Source organism: Nannospalax galili, unplaced genomic scaffold (assembly GCF_000622305.1).
Source record: "Nannospalax galili isolate Female #2095 unplaced genomic scaffold, S.galili_v1.0 scaffold65, whole genome shotgun sequence".
In the NCBI taxonomy this organism is placed as follows: Eukaryota; Metazoa; Chordata; class Mammalia; order Rodentia; family Spalacidae; genus Nannospalax; species Nannospalax galili.
This window is the reverse complement of record NW_008353294.1, coordinates 83,652-105,010: the sequence shown is the minus strand read 5'-3', so window position 1 is coordinate 105,010 and position 21,359 is coordinate 83,652. Positions and strand designations below refer to the sequence as shown.

General features: G+C 39.7%; 1 protein-coding gene and 1 pseudogene across 1 annotated transcript in view; both read left to right on the top strand.

The window, feature by feature from the left end:
- Dthd1 (death domain containing 1) overlaps positions 1–21,359 on the top strand; it is an 87,536-nt gene that overhangs the window by 47,033 nt on the left and 19,144 nt on the right. The window lies entirely within an intron of this gene.
- Positions 6,841–10,335, top strand: LOC103747983 (annotated as a pseudogene).

The window sequence follows — 21,359 nt, the reverse complement described above, 5'->3', positions numbered from 1 at the left end:
GTACTCTTTCTCTGATTGCTTGTTATTGGTATATAGAAAGGCTACAGGCTTTTGTAGGTTAATTTTTTAACCTGCCACTCTACTGAACGTGTTAATAATTTCTAGGAATTTTTGCATGGAATTTTTGGTGTGTCTTAGATATAATATCATCAGCAAAAAGGGATAATTTGATCTCTTCTTTTCCAAGTATTACTCCTTTAAATTCCTTCTCTTATCTTATTGTTCTTGCAAGAAAGAGATTCAAACACTATGTTAAAGAGGAGTGGAGACAGTGGACAGCTTTGCCTGGTTCCTGATTTCAATAAGAATGCTTCCAGTTTTTCTCCATTTAGTTGATCTTGGGTGTGGGTTTGTTATATATATGGCTTTAATTATGTTGAGGTATGTTCCCTCCAGTCCAATTCCCTCTAGGACTTTGAACATAAATACATGTTGAATTTTCTCAAAATCCTTTTCTGCATCTATTGAGATGACCATGTGGTTCTTGCCTTTGAGCCCATTTATATGATTATATGATTTATGGCATACGTATGTTGAACCTTCCCTGCATCTCTGGACTAAAGCTGACTTGATCATGGTGGATGATCTTTTTGATGTGTGTCTGTATGCGGTTAGCAAGCATTTTGTTGAGATTTTTTTCATGTATGTTCATTAAGGATATGGGCCCATACTTTTCTTTTTTGGTTGTGTCTTTACCTGGCTTTGGTATTAGAATGATGCTTGCTTCATAGAAGAAATTTGGAAGTTCTCCCTCCACTTGTATCTATTAGAATAAATTAAGTAGCATTGAATGTAGATCTTCTTTAAATGTTTGGTAGCATTCTGCTATAAATCCATCTCTTCCTGGGTTTTTTTTTTAGTCGGGAGGTTTTGCATTACTGTTTCAATTTCCTTATGTGTTATGGGTCTGTTTAAGCTGTTAATTGTTTCTTGGTTTAGTTTTGATGGTTTCCATGTTTTTAGATACCTGTCCATTTCTTTTAGGTTTTCAAATTTAGTAGCATATAGGTTTTTAAAGTAGTCCCTTATAATGTTCTGGATATTTTTGGTGTCTTTTGTGATGTTTCCCCTTTCATGTCTGATTTTATTGATTTGGAGGTGCTCTTTCTTTGTTTTGGTTAACTGTGCTAGCAGTCTATCAATCTTGTTTATTTTCAAAGAACCAGCTCTTGGATTCGTTGATTCTTTTTATTGTTTCGTTTCTATTTCATTAATTTCTGCTCTGATTTTTATTACTTCTTGTCTTCTGGGTTTTGGTTTCATTTGTTTTTGCTTTCAAGGGTCTTGAGTTGCAATGTTAAGTCATTTATTTGTGTTCTTTCCGATTTTTTAAATGTAGGCACTTAGAGCTATAAACTTCCCTCTAAGGACTGCTTTCAACTTGTCCCAGAGGTTTTGCTGTATTGTGCTGCCTTTTTCCTTTACTTCCAGGAATACTTTTATTTCTTTCTTAATTTCTCTTTAGACCCATTCATCATTCAGGAGTGTGTTGTTTAATCTCCATGTGTTCATGTGGTGATTAGGGATTCTTTGGGTGTTGATTGTAAGCTTTATTGATTGAGGTCTGATAGAATGCCTGGAATTATTTCAGTCTTTTTGTATTTGTTGAGGTTTGTTTTGTGCTCCAGTATATGGTCAGTTTTGGAGAAGGTTCCATTGGGTGCTGAATAGAAAGTATATTCTTTGGTGCTTGTGTGAATATTTGGTAGATGTATGTTAGGTCCATTTAATGTACAGTATTGTTTAATTTAGACTTCTCTCTGTCAATTCTCTGTCCTGTTGACCTATCTAATGGAATATTTGAAGTCTATTTTGTCAGATATTAGAATTGCAACTCCTGTTTTTTTCTTAGTACTTTTGGTTGGAATACATTTTTTTCATCCTTTCACTTTAACGTAGTGCCTGTCCTTGAAAGTGAGATGAGTTTCTTGCAGACAACAAAAAGATGAGTTTTGTTTCTTTATTAAAAAATTTTATTTTTTTTATGTGTATGTGTATATTGCCTACATGTAGGTAAGTGTACCTCTGTTGTACAAAACCCGCAGAGGTCAGAAAAAGCTGTTGGATTCCCTGGGACTGGAGTTACGGACAGTTGTTTGCTGCCATATTATGCAGTGAGATGAGTTTCTTGCAGACAACAAAAAGATGAGTTTTGTTTCTTTATTAAAAAATTTTATTTTTTTTATGTGTATGTGTATATTGCCTACATGTAGGTAAGTGTACCTCTGTTGTACAAAACCCGCAGAGGTCAGAAAAAGCTGTTGGATTCCCTGGGACTGGAGTTACGGACAGTTGTTTGCTGCCATATTATGCTGGGATTCGAACCCTGGTCTTCTGCAAGAATAGTCAGTGTTCTTAAGTGCTGAGCCATCTCTCTAGCCCTGGGTTTTGTTTCTTAATCCATTCCACTAGTCTGTATCTTTTGACTGGAGAGTTCAGTCCATTGATATTTATAGTTATTATTGAAAGATGTGCATTGAATCCTGTCATTTTTTTTTCTGTTCATATTCTTGATACAGCTGTGCATTTCCACAGTTATACCTTCATTGAACTTCTTTCCTTAACCCCTTGGGTATAGCCATTCCTTTCCTCAGCTCTTTGTATTGCTTCAAGAACTCTCTGAAGGGCTGGTTTTGTAGACATGAATTCTTTCAGCCTATTTATGTCATGGAGGATTTTTCTTTCCCCTTCAACTATGATAGACATTTTGGCTGGGTAAAGTATTCTGGGTTGGCATTTGTGGTCATTTAGAACTGGGAACACCTTGGTCCAGGCTCTTCTGGCTTTCATAGTTTGCACTGAAAGTCAGCTGTAATCCTGATGGGTTTTCCTCTATATGTGACTTGGTTTTTTTCTTTTGCAGCTTTCAGTATTGACTCTTTGTTCTATACATTTAGTGTTTTTACTATGATATGTCATGGAAAGTTTCTTTTCTGGGCCTGTTTATTTGGTGTTCTATATGCTTCTTGTATTTGTATGGGCATGTCTTTCTTTAATTTTGGGAAATTTTCTTCTACAGTCCTATCGAAGGTCTGATCCATACTATTATCTTGAGATTCTTCTCTTTCCTGTATGCCTATGATTCGTAAGTTTGGTCTTTTTATGGTGTCACACAATTCCTGCATATTCCATTCTTGTGTTTTCTTAAAATTTTCATAATCTTTGCTTGAGTGTTCTAGTCCGTCCACTTTATCTTCCAGTCTTGATACTCTGTTTTCCATTTTCTTCATCCTATTGGTGAGGCTTTCTTCTGTTGTTTCTAATTGACTTACTGAGTGTTTCATTTCCTTCTTCATTTCAGCCTGAGTATATGTCAATATTTCTAACTCTTTTCTGAATTCATTCAGAAGTTTTTCTCTATCTTCCTTCAGTTCTTTGATTCATTTGTTTATGTGTTCTTTAAATTCACTGAATTCTTTTATCATGTTTATAACTGTTCTTTTGAGTTCCATGTCCTGTGTTATCTCTAGGGAGTTCTCATTGTACTCCTCTAGAGGACTATTGGTACTTGGTGGGGATATATTATTTTTGTTTTTCTTGTCATTATTTTTTCTCTGTGACTTTGACATGAATTTCTATTGTAGTTTCTGATTCTTGTTTTTTTGTAAACTTTACGTGCCTTTGTTTACTTGGTCATGAAAAGCTGGTTGGTCTAGGCTTCAGGTTCTTGCATTTGATTTTACATTGTAGTAGCTGAATTGCTTTTGTCTTCAGGAGTTCCCACAGAGGCCCAAGTCAGATGAGGATCAGATGCTCTCAGGCTTTCTCCTAAGGCCTGGATCCCTCTAAGAAAGGTGCTGCCCTCAGGATTTTGGGGGTCTGGTCTTGTCTGGGAACAGGGCCCAGGAAAGGTGCTGGTCTGAGGAAGCTCATGGCTGTGCCATGCAGGGATGCAAAAGGAGGTGGTGGAAGGAAGAGGCCCCAAGGGTGTCTGGGGACTACTGAGAGGAACTGGGTTAGTCTGGATGCAAAGGATCAGGACACAGTGGTGGTTCTGGGCTGAGAGGCCAGCCCTGGTGTCTGGGGTGCCAAGACAAGAAATGGGCCAGTACCCAGGCTAGGAGGAGAGACAGGGCAGGGGAGGTGGGAGGGTGAATTAGGCTGGGGCAGTCAAGGTGTGGTGGGTGCAACTGGACTTACCCAAGAAAGGTGCTTGCATCAGGACACCAGAGGCTGTGCAGCCCAGGGAAGCAAAGGGAGGTGAGTGTGGGACCAGACCCAGAGGGCTCCTGGGGACTACAGGAAGGGATTCAGTTGGTCTGGAGGCAAAGGATCAGGATGCAATGGGGATTCTGGGCCTAGAGGTCAGTCCAGAAGTCTTCAGTACCAAGACAAGAAATGGGCCATTACCCAGGCTAGGACGGGAGCTGGGAGGGTGAATGAGTCTGGGGGAGTCAAAGCACAGCAGGCCATGGGACCCACCAGGAAAGATGCTAGCACCAGGAAGCTGGTGGCCAAGCCACCCCAACTATGATTACTTTCACATCCTGCTTCCATTACCCTATGGTATCTCTCTTCCTTTCCCTTCCCTGAACTCCTTCTTCCCACCTAATCTCCCAATGACTACATCATTAGAGAAAATGATGTACATTCCTCTAGCAACCATTAATAGTCATTAGTTCTCCAGAAAGAGACTGAGCCTCATAAGCTCCTCCTCTATGCATGGGGGAAAGCTGGAGGGCCCCATCTTGTGCAAGTGTCCATAGCTGCTGTGTGTTTATGGCTGCAGTGGCGATGCCACATCTAGATAGCAGCACTTCATGGCATTCTCCTCCACCCTGTGACTACTAAATTCTTTTTGCCTTACCTTCTGTAATAGTTCCTGGGCCATGAGGTATGAATGCATGTATGTGTGTAGGGTGGAATGGGGGTGCTACAGATGTTTTGTTAAGTCTCAGCACACATCTATCACTTCTTGTCAGCACTTTGAACAAATATGAATCTCTGCATTAACTGTCACCCTCTTCAAAAAAGAGCTTCTCTGCCCCAGGCTGAGAGAGGACTAATCTATGGGTATAAACATAAATATCTAGAAAGAAATAACGGAGCATTGGGAGGGAAGCATTTAGTTGGGAGAATGATAACACACAGGACATATGAGTGTATGTGGAATACTAGACATGAAGAGGCTTAAAGGGGGTTGGGGCAGGAGGCATGAGGAAAATGGTGCGGTTAGGGAAGAAAGACTAACAAAAACTAAATAAAGATGCATAAAAAGCAATATAAAACCCTATTATTTATAAAATACAAAAATTAAAAATTAAAAAAACAAAACAAAAAACAGAAATGAGCTTGGAACAGAGGTACTCTTACTTCATAATGGATAATGCTGCTCACAGAAGTCATGGGCTTTACAGCAAGAACCCCAAGTATCTGATGGGGGATACTACCCTATGAGTTGTTGGGAGAAAGTTCTCAGAATATCTCCAAACAATACAGTCTATTACCATTGCTCTTGGTTGCCCACCACAGCTACATTGGAAGGCCTTATGCTGAAGACACCCCACACCTTCCTTACAGGACACAGAAGAATCAAAATGGAACTGAGCTGGAGACTCTCTCCTTGTTCTCTAGCACCCGCAAGTGTGAACAGATGCTTTGTAGGCTGCTGGAGAGAAAACTTAACACTAGCCTCACCAGCTATAGACCACGCGTGCTGCAGTACCAACATGCCGGGCAAGATACACCTGCTGGTACAATAGTGGCACTACTAATTTGGGGATAATCAACTGTCTTAGGTTTGGATTTGAGGCCCACTCTGTGGGAGGGAATATAGGCCACATTTTATAAACCTGGTCAAAGGTCTATGGTTAGGAAAGGCTCAACTGTGGGACACAGTACTGTTATTTGCCTAAATGAACATGACTATGTTTCTAAACTGCCTTCTAAATCTATCTTTTTTTCCCTCCCTCCCTCCCTCCTTCCCTCCCTCTCTCTTTTTCTCTATCTCTCCCTCTCCCCCCTTTCTTTCTCTCTTTCCTTTTGGTATCCTCCAGAAGAATCCATCTTTCTTTCAGGGTATTGCTTCCCCAGCTGGGAAGGATGCTGACAGTGCAGAGTCCGAGGGTTTCCTGCTCAACTTTGACTTGCGGTGCCCAGTAGACAGGGCATATTCAGTGTTTGTGAATGACTAGACCAATGAGGTAATTTCAGTGAGACTTAAAATCGTCCAACCTTGAAACTGATCATCTTGAAACTATATCAGTGAGTTAAAGATAGATCATCTTAAATGTTTGCTGCTTTTCATAGATGAATTGACTACCAATATGCCATCTGTACTTTCCTTTACTCCCAGATGGGTTTGTACAGGGCTTTCCAGAATCACATGCTTGGTCCTTACTTGTACCCAAGTCTTTGAAAGTAAGTTCTTCAAGGTTGAGTGAGAAAGCTCCTTTTTCTCTTTTATAACTAACATACACCTAAATGGGAATTGAAACCATGACCTTCTGTCCTCTGCGGGCTTTGCACAACACAGGTGCACTTACCTACACGCAGGCAATGCATGCATGCACATAAAATAAAAATAATAGATAAAATGTTTCTTAAAAGATATTAACATTTAACTTAAACCAAAGCAAATCCATCCTAGGACTTTGGGAGAGGTCTAAAGAGTTAGATTACATATCTATTTACCCACCAACAAAGTATAATGCTAATGTAAAATGTACTATGGTATCTTCCCATAAGTAAAGATGCTGTTTACCTTTTTACATTTTTACTTCCTGCTTGTGAGAATACCTTTGTCTTTTATCCCTCAGCCTCTGTATTTTCCTCATTCATCTATTAAGTCCTTCAAAAAACAAGTTCTGTCTCCCAAGGACTCAGCAGTACTTCTGCATGATGCGCCTTATGAGAAGGGAGCTAAGGAACGAAGGGTTTATTCTGGTTCACAGTTTGGTGACAGAAGTAGTTCCCTGGTGACAGTGGAAATGTCTCACACTACTGTGGTTCAGGAAGCAGAGAGAGAAGAATGCTGAGGCCTAGCTTGCTTTCTCCTTTCCCCTTTCTTATTTCAAAAAATTTTTTTTATTTATTATTTTTATTTTATGTGTATGCAGCCATGTGGGTGCTGGGATTCAAACCCGGGTCTTCTTCAAGAACAACCAGTGCTCTTTACTGCTGAGCCATCTCTCCAGACCCTCCTTTCCCCTTTCAATCCAGCCTAGGACCCCAGCCCACTGAATTGTGCAACCTGCATTCAAAGGCAATTCTTCATTTTTCAGTTAAACTTCTCTGTACACACCTCATACATACATATAGCAGAGATATGTCTCCTAGCCAAGTTGATAAGGAATCACCATCACAAAGAGTCTCTTCTTTTCCTTATCTCTCTTTGATCAGTCTTACATTTAGAGGGCAGAGTTATATTTAAAGACATGAGTCAGACCACATGCCTTTGTTCCAAATCCTGGTTTCTCTCAGAGTACCTTCTCCACTCATCTGCAGGGAAAATGTTCCAAGATTTCCAGTGGGTTCTAGAAATCATGGAGATTTCTAAATTCTAGGTGCACTATTTTTTTTAACCTATACATATCTATGATAAAGTTTAGTTTCTAAAGTAGAGTAAGATGTTGAAAAGCATGATTAATGATAAATGTAACAATTGCTAATATACTATAATAAAAGTTCCTTAAGATTTAGGAGTTGTGTTGCAGAGATGGCTCAGCAGTTAAGAGTACTGGCTGCTGTTGCAGAGTATCCAGGTTTGGTTCTCAGCACCCACATGGTTCCTAACAACTGCATCTAACTCCAGTTCCAGGGAATCTGATGCCCTCTTCTGACCTCCGTGGGTATTGAACATCACAGGTGCACTTATACAAATTCAGGCAATGTACTCATACACACACTCTCTCTCTCTCTCTCTCTCTCTCACACACACACATACACACACACACACACACACACAAATAAAAATAATAAATACAAATTAAAAAAAAAGATTTAAGAATTGTTTTCCTGGAAATTCCTATTTAATATTTGAAAGCCATAGTTAGGTAACTGAATCCAGAAAAACCAAACCACTGATAAGGGACAACTACTGCAAAAGGCTCTATATTACCTGTCTCCTCTGACATTAAGTCTTCTGTCCTCTTCAGTTGCTCAGCTCTAACACACAGCTGACCAAAATCAACTTGAGGAAGGAAGAGTTTATTTCATCCTATATGTCCATGTCACAGTCCATCATTGAGGGGAATCAGGATAGAATTTCAAGCAGGGTGGCAGCAACTCCAGCAGGGCATGAACTTGAGGTATAAACGATGTGAGAATGCTACTTACTGACTTGCTACCCTTAACTCATTCAGGTAGCCTTCTTAAGCAGCCCAGACCTACCTGCCTAGGGATGGTAACACCTATAGTGGGCTGGATTCTCCTACATCAATTAGCAGTTAAGAAAATGCCTCAGAGACAGGCTCAGAGGCCAATCTGATGGAGGTATTTCCTCAATTAAAGTTCTATCTTCCCAGGTGTCAAATTGACAGCCAAAAATAGCCATTACAGTAATTAAATGTCCTTTTGAAAATGGTCACATCAGCAATGCAATCTGTGTGAAAATATGTGACCTATGATGACAAAAATTTGTCCCTAAACTGTTTGTAAGTTGTGACTTAGATGGCTCCTTTCAGAAATGTTAAAGAAAGTTAGGTTGCTTATCATGAGTATTTGTACTTTGGAAGAAAGAAAGTTTCAAAAAAGCTTGTAGAGTTTTTAGGTGGAAGTAAGTGGCAAGCATGCTTTCTGGGTACTTCTGAAATCAGCCTGATGGGTTGTTATCTAACTTTTAGTTATTTTTGTCAGCTTGAGTTATGATTGCCTTTTACTTTTCCCACCTGCTTGGGTGTTTTGCTCTGAAGGAAAGAGGGGCTCCAATCTCATGACTGGAATCTGTCTATCTGAGGCTGGGGTTTCCCAATAAAACCTAAACTGCAGACTTCCTTATGTAAGCCATTTGTTGACTCAAGTTTTACTAAGACTGAACTTCCTTTAAAAATATAAAAAAGAAAAAAAAAAAGAAAAAGAAAGAAAGAACAAAAACCTGCTAACTCATGACATCCTATCATGCTGTTTCTAGTAAAAAAAAAAAAAAAGAGGTACTGCAGAGCTGCTGCCCAAGGTTCGTTTTAAAGGGCCCCCGCCCTGCCCCTCCTGATAGGCCTCCCCCGCCTGGCTGCTGCCCATCCCCCCCCCTCCCGCCCAGCCCCGTCTATTTCAAGGAGCAGTTCCTAGACAGAGATGATTGGACCAGCCGCTGGGTCCAATTTTGTCCTCAGTTCCAGCAAGTTCAATGGGGACCAGAAGGATAAAGGGCTGTTGACAAGCCAGGATGCCTGCTTTTATGCCCTGTGTGCCAGATTCGGGCCCTTCAGCAACAAGGGCCAAATGCTGGTGGTGCAGTTCACGGTGAAGCATGAGCAGAATACCTACTGTGGGGGCAGATAAATGAAGCTATTTCCAGGTAGTTTGGACCAGAAGGAGACGCACGGAGACTCGGAATACAACATCATGTTTGGTCCTGACATCTGCGGTCCTGGCACTAAGAAGGTTCACGGTATCTTCAACTACAAAGGCAAGAATGTGCTGATCAACAAGGACATCCAGTGTAAGGATGATGAATTCACACATCTGTGCACGCTGACTGCGTGGCCAGATAACACCTATGAGGTGAAAATTGACAACAGCCAGGTGGAGTCAGGCTCTTTGGAAGATGATTGGGACTTCTTGCCGCCCAAGAAGATAAAGGATCCTGATGCTGCCAAGCTAGAAGATTGGGATGAGCATGCCAAAATTGATGACCCCACAGGCTCCAAACCTAAGGACTGGGACAAGCCTGAGCACATCCCTGACCCTGATGCTAAGAAGCATGAGGACTGGGATGAAGAGGTGGATGGAGAATGGGAACCACCAGTGATTCAGAATCCTGAGTACAAAGGCACCTGGATCCACCCAGAAATTGACAACCCTGAATACTCTCCAGATGCCAACATCTATGCCTACGATAACTTTGCTGTGCTGGGCCTGGATCTCTGACAGGTCAAGTCCCGCACCGTCTTTGACAGCTTCCTCTTTACCAATGCCGAGGCATATGCAGAGGAATTCGGCAATGTGATGTGGGGAGCCACCTGCTTCAGAAAAGCAGAAGAAGGACAAACAGGATGAGGAACAGAGGCTTAAGGAGGAAGACAAGAAGCGCAGGGAGGAGGAAGAGGCTGAGGACAAGGCGGATGAGGATGACAGAGACGAGGATGAGAAGATGAGGACAAGAAGGAAGATGAGGAGGAAGACGCCACTACCAGCCCAAGGACGAGCTGTAGAGGCCACACCTGGACTGAGGCTTGAGCGCCCTGCCACAGAGCCGGCTGTTCCCAGTAACGTCTCTTTGAAACTCAAGAACTTTTTTCCCCCAGGCAGGTTGAGATTTGGGGTGGATTTAGGTTTTGCCCCCTGCCTTCCCCCTCTCCCCCCTTTGCTTTTTGTACTGGTGCTTTGTCTTCATTTCTCCTTCAGTCCTCCCCCCTCTGGCTTCTCATTTCTGGATCAGCATCTTTCCTTGTTGTCCCCTTCTCTCTCCAACCCGTAGTTCCTACCCTCCAACTCCAGGAGCAAGGTATGGAGAAGCCCTAGGCTTGAGGTTCCATTTGCTTTCCTTCCAGGATCGCAGAGGAGGGCAGAAGAAAGGGGCGGTGTCTTGGAGGAAGACTAGGAAGACTGAGGAAGACTAGGGCTCTTATCCCATTTCTCCCCTGCCCCCAGGACTGGGACACTAGTATAAGGCAGTGGGTTTCCGCTCAGCTCACATTGAAGAGTGTAAGAACTACAAACAAAATTTCTACTAAATTAAGTTTTGTGTCTTCAAAAAAAAAAAAAAAATGATACTGCAGCAACATTTGCTTTTCTACCACATGAAATAACACACTGTGTCAAAGGGAGGAAGTGTGCGGAAGATATTGCAAGAGCTGGTTTGTCAGAATCATCAGACATCTGATTTTGGACTTTCATTGCAATCTCCTTAGCCTGCTGGGAATGATTTAAAAGATTTTTTTTTTTTAACCTAAGAGCATGATGCACTAAAGGAATCTTAACTAAATCAATGATCAGATTCATGGGTGAAAGGAGAAATACCTTTTTGTATAATTTTTATTGAATTTTTCTACATTTCATACAAAACATCTTAATCATCTTTATACCCCCTTCCCCATCTGCATCCCTCATCCACACCCCCACTGGATTTCATGCCTTATGTCCTTTATGTTAAGGCCTATTGAGTCAAGCTTGTGTACACAGATGTCCCTCAGTTCAAGTTCATCCACTGGAGTCTACTCAGCTGAAGGAGAAATTCTTATGATTACAGGCACTGAGGCTCTGCTTACACGTTTCAGATGTAGTAATTTTATAAAATTTTATTATAATTAAAAATAAAAGGCCAAGCCAGGTATGGCGGCGCACGCCTGTAGTCCCAGCACTTGGGAGGCAGAGGCAGGCGGATCTCTGTGAGTTCAAGGCCATCCTGGTCTACATAGTGAGTTCCAGGACAGCTGGGGATACAGGGAGACCCTGCTTCAAAAATAAAATAAAATAAAATGCCAATAGTGCATTCAATACTTTACTATTGAAGTTATTACATTTTGGACTGGAGAGATGGCTCAGTGGTTAAGAGCACTGGCTGTTCTTGCAGAAGTCCAGGATTCAATTCCTAGCACCCACATGGTGGCTAACTGTCTGTATCAGGTAGGGAGGACATGATGCCCTCTTCTGACCTTTGTGAGCACTGCAGGACATGGGTGCGCTTATTTACATGCAGGCAATACATTCATACACATAAAATAAAAATTATAAATGAAATATTTTAAGAATAAATTAAATAAAATTAATCCCAGCACTTGGGAGACAGAGGCAGGTGAATCTCTGTGAGTTCAAGGCCAGTCTGGTCTACAAAGTGAGTTCCAGGCTAAATACTAAATAAAATAAAATTATTACTAAGCTTAGGGGTTGGAAAGATGGCTCAGTGGTTAAGAGCACTTGTGGGTTTTGTGGATGACCAGAGTTCAGTTCCCAGGACCCAAGTCAGGTGGCTCACAACCCCCTGTAACTTCAGCTTCAGGGAATCCAACACCTTCTGGCCTCTGAGGTTTCCCAGAAACACATACACGTACATGCACAGATGCACATACATACACATAAATAAATACTAAAATAAATCCTAAAAATTATTATATTGTAACCTCTACACATAGGATGAATGATGCATATCTCTTAGTTTTCAGCAGAGAAGTTTCCTTATGCAGCAGATGTTGATTAACACAGAGAGCCACAATTGGCTGATGTGCAGAGAATAAGAGACTACAGACTGCTTGTCCTTGAATAGGACACCTATTTCTAACCTCTGCCTCTCAAGACTCAGGGATCATTGCAGAAGAGGAGGCAGAAGGATTGTAAGAGCCAGAGGGGGTGGAGACAGCAAGGAAACCGAGTCTTTCAGATAGCTGGTCAGATACTCAAAATTGATGGCTGCTGGGAGGGGGCAAATACAGTGTCTTACAAGGATGGGACTCTTGGTGGACCCAGTGGATGGACCCACACTGAAGGACATTTGGAGACACAAATAAGACTCTATAGGCCATATATATGTGAGTATATTTACTTTGGTGGGGGAAGGTGCAAATAGGAGAGGGCATCTAAATACTATCAAACTATACTGCATGAAAAGCACAAAAATTCAATAAAAATAAAATTATTTTAAAATTATTATATCGATAAATAAAAACTATGGTCATTAAGTTAACCAATTTTCTAGTTCATGATCTCCAGTTAGTTTTGTTTTTCTTTCTGTAGACATGTCAGTCAAAATGTCAGTTAGCAAACAGCAATTAATAAGCTAATATAAATGACATATTTTATAGGATTTAAATGTATACTAATGAATATCAGAGACCCTGGTTTTTAAGAAAATTAAAATTCAGCTTATAAAATAAAACTCAAGTATTTTAAAAGTCATAAAACAATATAAGAAATAAGTAGCAATCAGATGCAGCAATCAGCAATATACAAGGTCAGGAGCTGATGATGCATTGTCATTGAATGCCTGGGATAGGGCTTTTTAGAGAAAGAGCTGTTCCTGTTTGCTAAGGTAACTTGGGGATGCTTCTTAGAGCAAGGTGTTTGGGATCTGGAGAGCCAAGAGAGAAAGATACAATAATTTCTATACAAGAAACATGGCATGAGCACAAACTTTTAAGTAGGAAAACACAACATGTGTTTTAAGAAAGTATAATGAATTCCCTTTTGGAGTTTGAGCCAAACACTTGGAAACTTCATATGGAAATAAATGGAGGAATGATTACAGAGGGATTAGAATTTCTTGTTTAGATCATTCAAATAGTTGTCAAAATTCATCAGAAAAATGTGATTGATTTTATAGAGAACACTGATTTTATCACATGTGTAGATAAAGATCCAACTAGAAAAACAGTATGCAGGTATATAGTAAAGAAACAAAGTTTAGATTTCAAGTTTATAATTAAATTAAACATTTTCCTATAATTAATAACAAATCATTGGAAAAATTGAAGCAGGTGAATAATACGATCAGATTTTGTTTGTAGTATCATTATAGCAGACTATGTGAATACATCAAAGAGCTGAGCTTCCCCACAGTAGATCAAAGAGATAGCTAGATTGTTCACTGATGAGATGGTGATGGCCTCCTAAGAGGAGAGCAAAAACAGAGATTTAGGGATGGAGTCAACAGGACCTGATGATAGAGTGAGTGTTAATGGAGCTGGGAAATAGAAGGACTTTTGGAGTTAGAAGCTGCGGAAGGGACTTTTGGGGACGTGGGGCGAGCTCTTGTCTTACTATCACTGTAGTGTCGTAGGAATGACTTAAAATATGAACAGAATCTGGACTAATGACTTTTGAGGAAATTTTCACTAAAAAGCTACTGTTTATAATGCAAACAAGCTCACTGAGCCATGTGCTCTTGTGACTTGACCACCTGACTTTAGTCCCTCAGGACCCCACTTTGCTCTCTACCCAAGATACTGAATGAATGTAGGGGTGCTTGTTTGACATAGCAAAGCGGTAGAAGTACAGTGTTATTCTCATTGAAAACATCGAAGACTATTTATTATGCTTGAAATTGTGTGAATGAGATAATTTAGGCCTAGAGATCAAAAGGCAAGGGTCTATGTTAAGATAGGGGTGGATCCTAGCTTCAGTGTTCTCAGTTGATCCTGAAGATATGGTTGGAATAAAAGTATGGCAGAGACCTGGCTAGAGAGCAAAGCTCAATGAGGCATGTAAAGAATAAGCTCTCAGACCTCAGATTCATTCTTAAAGCTAACACTAATCCTCAGGGTGATGCTTTATTCAGGTATTATACTGTAGTGTGGCATAGTGCTTTCTTTACTTTGGGAGTGTTATTTAGACTTTCATTTATCTATTCCTTTTACTATTACCCTATTGAATAAATGAATGAAATTTTTACCCTTGAAGGCTATGATCAGTCCTCTTTTCTACTATAGGCTAGCATCAATATAACTAAAAGCATGGGTTTTCTTAAAAATCAATCTGATTTTATCACTCTTCTATCAAGATATCTCAATGAGCATTGGATACCCTTTGACCAAAGTCTAAGCCAACCAGCCACACAGTTCTGTGATGGCAGTGACTCTGAACCTAGCTGTGTTCTCAGAGCTTTAGAAGAAGCCTTTAAATTTACCAATCAGAAATAAGCAAATTTGGGTACAGGTACTGAACAGTAACTGTAACCAAAGCATACTGAACATATATTGGTATATGGCCTATTGCAATTTTTGTTTATGTAGTTTGGTAAAGACAGTAATGAATGATGTTTAATGTCATGATATGCTAGTTAATTCGATAAAGCATTTATCTATGTTAAATTATTTCCTTAAAAAGTAAATTGTTGAAGAACCTGAAGGAAGGAGAGGTTTGCTCTAGAGAGAAATAACAAACTACCATTAGAACCCAAGAAGGCCTATTCCAATGACAGCACATCTGACACTGACACCCTACTGCACTTTGTGTGACTAAGTTCCTTGGGGCTAGAAGTCCTCATTCAAATTTATATTTTCTTTTATGATATATTAAATAATGTTTTTTAATTTTTTGTTGAATTTTTGTAAATTCCATACAATATATATTTTTGTCTTTAAAAATTATAGAATTTTTATGATTTCATACAATGTAATTTAATGAAATTAAGTCTCTCTCTCTCTCCCCTATCTGTACCTCCCTTTACTGCCCACCATCTAATTTACTGTACTCTCTCTGTCAGATCTTTAGAGTCTAATTTGTGTCCCCAAAGTCCTTTAGTGTGGGTCCAATTCAATGGAGAATGGTTAACCTACCAAAACTCCCATCATTGAAAGAGACTGTTTCCTTAAGTTGGGTTGGAGTTTCCTATCTACTTCCTTTGTTTATGTTGGGACTTTGTCTGGTTTGAGCTTGCATGGGACTTGTGCATGCTGTCACCATTGCTGTGAGTTCATAGGAATAACTGACTAACTGTCTCAAAAACTCTGTTTCCTTGTGGTCATCCACCACCTCTGGATCTTACAGTCTTTTCTCCCCCTTTTCCATAATGATCCTTGAGCCTTGGGAAGCAAAATTTGATGTAAGTGTCCTATTCAAGAATAAGTACTCTGCAGCCTCTTGTTGTCTGCTCATTGGCCAGTCATGAGTTTCTGTGTTAATCACCATCTGTTGCATAAGAAAACTTCTCTGGTGAGACTGAGAGGTTCATTAGTCAATGGGTATAACAAGTCATTAGGAGTTAGTTTAATTCTATATATATTTAGTGGAAAACTAGTATTAGGCTTGCCCCTCTCTCCTCTCCTCTCTAGCATCAGGTTCCTAAGCCTGATATCAATGATATGTATGGACTCCATCCTATTAAGTGGACCTTAAATCCAATTAAAGAGTGGTTGGTAACTCTCATAGTATTCGTGCCACTATTGCACTGTGGGGATATTTTGCCAAGAAGGTTGTTTTTGTAGTTCACAGGATTCACAGCTGGGTAATATTGATGATTATTTTTTCCTTCCAGTAGCATGCATACCACCTTCCAGCATTATGAAAGCTAACCAGGAGATGAGGCTCTGAATCCAGCACAGGCTTGATTTCTCCTTGTTTATTCTACAGCTCATATGTAGTGTCTTTAGCAGTAACCTCATACCATCATGTTCTGTTGGGTAACCAAGAGCAGAGGAAATGGCCAGTATTATTTGAGGGATTATGAGACCTGTTGTAAACAGCTTCTAGAGAGGGAGTCCAATCCTGGCATTGAGGTTTTATTTCATTAGACCATGATGTTTAGAAGAGGTGATGTCCCCTGTTATAAGGTAACCCCTTTTAGTCTCTTTTTATAGTATATAGATATATATATATATATATATATATCAAGATATCTCAATGAGCACTGGATACCCTTTGACCAAAGTCTAAGCCAACCAGCCACCAGCTTTAAGAAGCGTCTACAGTAGTAGGTTTCCATATGGCTTTTCCTAGAGGCCCTTAGTGTTACTTATCCCAGTACTCCCTCTTCTGCCCTGCCCTCTCATTCCCCAGTCCATTTAACACTTTTTACTTTAACGTTTCCCTTTCTCCTTCATATTGTTGCACTCTAGCACCCCTCCCAGGAAGCCTCTCCCTATGTCCATTTATTCATTTCTTGACTTCCCTGGATTTTTATTGAAACCTGCATATCTAAGATTTCAAAGCTAGCATTCAGCTATGAGAGAGAACATGAATATTTGTCTTTCTGGATTTATCTTACCTCACTCAGGCTGATTGTTTCTACTTCTATCCATTTACCTGAAAATTTCATAATTTTGTTTTAAGAGCAGAATAATGTTCTTTTGTGTATATGTACCATATCCTCATCATCCATTCATCAGTCGATGGAAATCTAAGTTGTTTTCAACTCCTGGGTGTTATGAAAAGGGGCAACAATGAACAGGGATGCCCAGGTATTTCTGTAGTAGGGTATAGAGTCTTTTGAGTATATGCCCCAAAATTGTATGGCTGGCTTATATAGTAGATCAACTTCAAGCTTTGGGGGAATCTCCTCACAAATTTCCACACTGACTGCACCAGTTCTCACTGTCAACAAGAGTATATAAGAGTTTCACTTTCTCCACATCTTCACCAGCATTTGCCCAACACAGAATATTTTGATCATATTTAGACCCCCTGCCCTATCTACAACCCTCTTACTCTCCTAATGAATTTTAAGTAACTTTCCACATATATTAAGACCTATTGAGTCAAATTTGTGTCCCCAAATGTCCTTCAGTGTGTGTTCATCCACTAGAGCCTAGTTAACCAATTTAGCATTGTCACACCTTAAGGAAAACTGATACTCCCTTTCTCAATAGTTATTGGTTGCTAACAGTTCCTCAACAAAGGTTGTGACTTCTTACCCACTTTCCCAATTCTATGTTAGGATTTTATCTGGCTTGAGCCTGCATGGGTCTAGTGCTTGCCATTGTTGTAAGATTATATGAGTAACTTCCCAGTTTTCTGGAAAACTCTGTTTCCTTGTGGTCATCAACCACTTCTGGCTCTTATAATCTTTTTGCACCCTCTTCCACAATGGTCCATGAGGCATGGGTAGCAGAGGTTTGATATAGGTGTCCTATTCAGGCACTCTACAGTCTCTTACTCTCTGTACTTTGGACAGTTGTGACTTTCTGTGTTAATCACCATCTGCTGCATAAGGAAATATCTCTGGCGAGAGATGAGAGATGCATTGATATTCTTTCTTGCCCCTGCTCTGCTAGGTTCCCTGAGCCTTAGCTGTAGAGATCGATTTGTAGATATGTCACTTAGGGCTAGGCACCTCTCAGACACTTATTCTCAGCATTTGACCAATTATGGCACTTTGTAATACTTTCCATCTGTTGCAAAAAGAAGCTTCTTTGGTGAGTGGTAAGAGGTACCCTTGTCTATAAATACACAAATACATATTTAGAATTCAGTAAGAAATGATGTTGATTTGGGGATGTGACAAAAGTAAGTTTTTCTCTGTGATCTATGACTTTTCAAGTCATATATATTGGCTGTGTTTACAGCACCACAGATGAGTTGCCTCCCATTGAGCAGGACTTAAGTTCAATTAGATAGCTCTTATTTACCCCCAAGATAAAAGTGTCAGTACTGAGCCAGTAGAAATTATTTGACAGGCTGTTCATTGTTGTGGTTCATAGACTTTACAGCTGGATGGAATGACTAATTGCTATTCTTCCTTGGCAGTTTGCAATGTATCTTCTGATACTATGGGAGCTAGTCTTCAGGGAAGAGGCTTCCAGATCTGTTCCAGCTTGATTGCTCCAAATACTGTGTCTGAAGTACATCCTGTCTTCAGCAATAAGATCTTAACTCTAATTTCTGGGGGAAAATCAAGGGCTGTGGCAATAGTTTGTGATCTTTTGGGAGTCCCTTGGACAATCCTGACCAACAACTTGAAGGGAGATTTCCACTGCCTGGTACTATGGTTTTGTTACACAGCTTTCAGCTATACATAATGTATATTTTTCAGTATGCTTTTGAACTAATCCATTTCCCTCTGGTTTTCTGTATCACCTAAGCATTATTTATCTTACCTCTCTTTCTTCCTTCCTTATTATTAGTCTCCTATTCCCTCCCCATTTAAGCATCCTCCATTTCTCCCATTTCCTCCCTGATAGCGCCTGTCTACTGCTCTCCCCTCTTGAGCCCTCTTCCCCTTTCATGGTTTGTTTCATCTTCCTGGATCCTGCACTTTTATCAGGATATATATTCACATCTAAAGATTTGGAGCTAAGTTGACATATTCAAAAATAAATGAGTACATAGGAATGACATTCATAAAACAATTAAAATAAGTCAATATATGACAAAATCTCTTAAGTATTTTCTTCCCAGATAACAATTAACAAAAGCCTTTCATGTCTTGAAAGTATTGGTTATTGCAGGGATTTCTTACAGTGTGGTAAGTCGTGGAAGGAAGATCTTTGTAGATGTCCAAGATTTTCTGTTAGCTTTCATCTCACTCTTGTTTTCAGAAAAGTCATTCCTAGGTATAAGCCCAAGATAAAACAAAACAAAATAAATCAGAAAAAAATTTAAAAATCTGTTAGAGTATTTTAGAAAGAATTAGTCTTAGAATTTAGTAGCACCTTGATAGGTCTTCTTATTGACAAAAACTTCAAGGACGATAATCTAGAAGTGGAACTATCAAATGATGTTGGAGGCAGTGTAAATTCTAACAGTATTCTGCATCTCCTTTTGGTTTCTTGAGCAGCTTTAAAAATAAATAACTAGCCTTCCTCATAGCTATATTTATGTGTCAAAGATATCTGCTTTTTCAGTAGTTACTTGGGATTCCAAACAGTTTTTCAAAAATCCTATTAACAGTAGCGAATATTTGTGAATTTCTTACCTGTTTCAAGTGTTTCATAAACCCATATACATATCTTCTGCTTTGCCCATTTGCTAAATAAAAAATGAAGACAGAGAAACCATGTTAGAAATCAGATTGATCTGTTACAGACTGACATTTCTTGATTGCCTTCAAACACTCCACATGGCTTTCTGAATTATCTAGTCATCCTCACTGTGTAGCTGAGGCATCCCTGTATGCTCCTTCTAGCTGTCCTAGTTCCTTAGATTCTTTGAGTTTTCCTGAATTGGTTCATCTACTTACTAGGTACTGAAAGATGTCCCACTCTATGACTAAATTCACTAAGACTTGAGAGAAGTATTAATTTCTTTCTCTTGACAAGAGCATAATCAACTTGATACTTAAAAAAAGAATGAATTTCCAAGAAGCAAACAGTTGAAAAATAATGAAGAAGCAATTCTAAGTTGTCTGCAGAGAAATGTACATAGGTTTAAAACGAAGAAAGAACTGAGTTAAACAAAGGTATGGATTTACGGACTTCCCTAGTACTAGCATCCTGCATTCATTTCCAAAGCTAATAGCTAGATGAGAGCTAAAAAGATTTATATAGATCAAAAATCCTTGCTCTGAACTCTGTTGATACTTTGCTCCCCAATGATCTTCTTTTCTATAGGTTCATGATGACCTTCTGACCTCTCTGTGGAGGTACTTCCTCTTATTGCAGGGTGAACCATCTCTGCCTGGGCCTTCAGGAAGTTCTATGCTGATTGTACAATTATAAAAATCCATTATGACAACAACAACAGGCTGTTACCTCATGCTGGTGTCTTAATTTCTGTATTTAAAAATGCTTGTGTGTGTGTTTGTGTGTGTGTGTCTGTGTAAACACATAACTGCATATCAAATCAAGAAAATGTGCAGTGAACCTTACATAGGCATTTCTTTCATCATTTTATGCCTTGATTGCTTCATTCGATGCTTTTATTTCTTCCTGTGGAGTATTTTTAAAGCAAATCAAAACTAGTATACCATCTTACCTATAAATAAATGCTTCCAAATACACTTCTAAAAGGGAAGGACAAAAATCTTACCACAATACCTTCGCTATTTCCATAATGAACACTAGTTAGCCTATGTTCTATATTCAACTGGTAGCTCAATTTTTTTTGTTTTAATTCGTTTTGTTAAAACACAGAGTCCTTATATGATCTCACCATGGCATTTGGTTTTTATTTCTGCCACCCTCTTTAGAATTCTTGATGTAAGCCCTCACAGATATGATTTCAGCCTACGTTCAAGCACCTGCAGAAGTAGGATACGTCACCACTGATTTCCAGTTAAAACTCAGGCAAAGACTTCATTTCGGTGGTACACTGCAGCTTGCACAGCTTCTCGGGAGCTGAGGCAGACGGCAAAGCATTTAGGATACGTCACCACTGATTTCCAGTTAAAACTCAGGCAAAGACTTCATTTGGGTGGTACACTGCAGCTTGCACAGCTTCTTTTATCTTCACCATCTCCCCACATTTGCTTTAAGCAAGCCTGGTACTTGTGTACTTTGTGCCTGCCACTTCCACCACAATTCAAGCTGCCTCCCACATCCTTTCACCCCTTCAGGGTATTGGCAAATCTAGAATTTTCAAAGAGCTGATTGGGAAGGGTGGTTGTACCTTCTGTTGAAACTGAACTTTGGAAAAGAGCATTGGATGGTGGTAGATCTCTGTACCTGGAATCTCTTAGCTCCTAAACCAGAAGCAGCCTTCCTTATTCAACTTGGTTCTGAAGGCTTAGTCACTATGAACATGCTAAGAAGTTTTTCTGTTCCATTCAGATAATCACGCATCTCTTAAAGCTGCAGAACAGACACTACAGCCATCCATTTAACAGGCTGACTCTGGCTTTCTCTAGTTTAAGATGAGTCTAATTCCCTTGTTTTTTTTAAAAAAGTTATTTATTT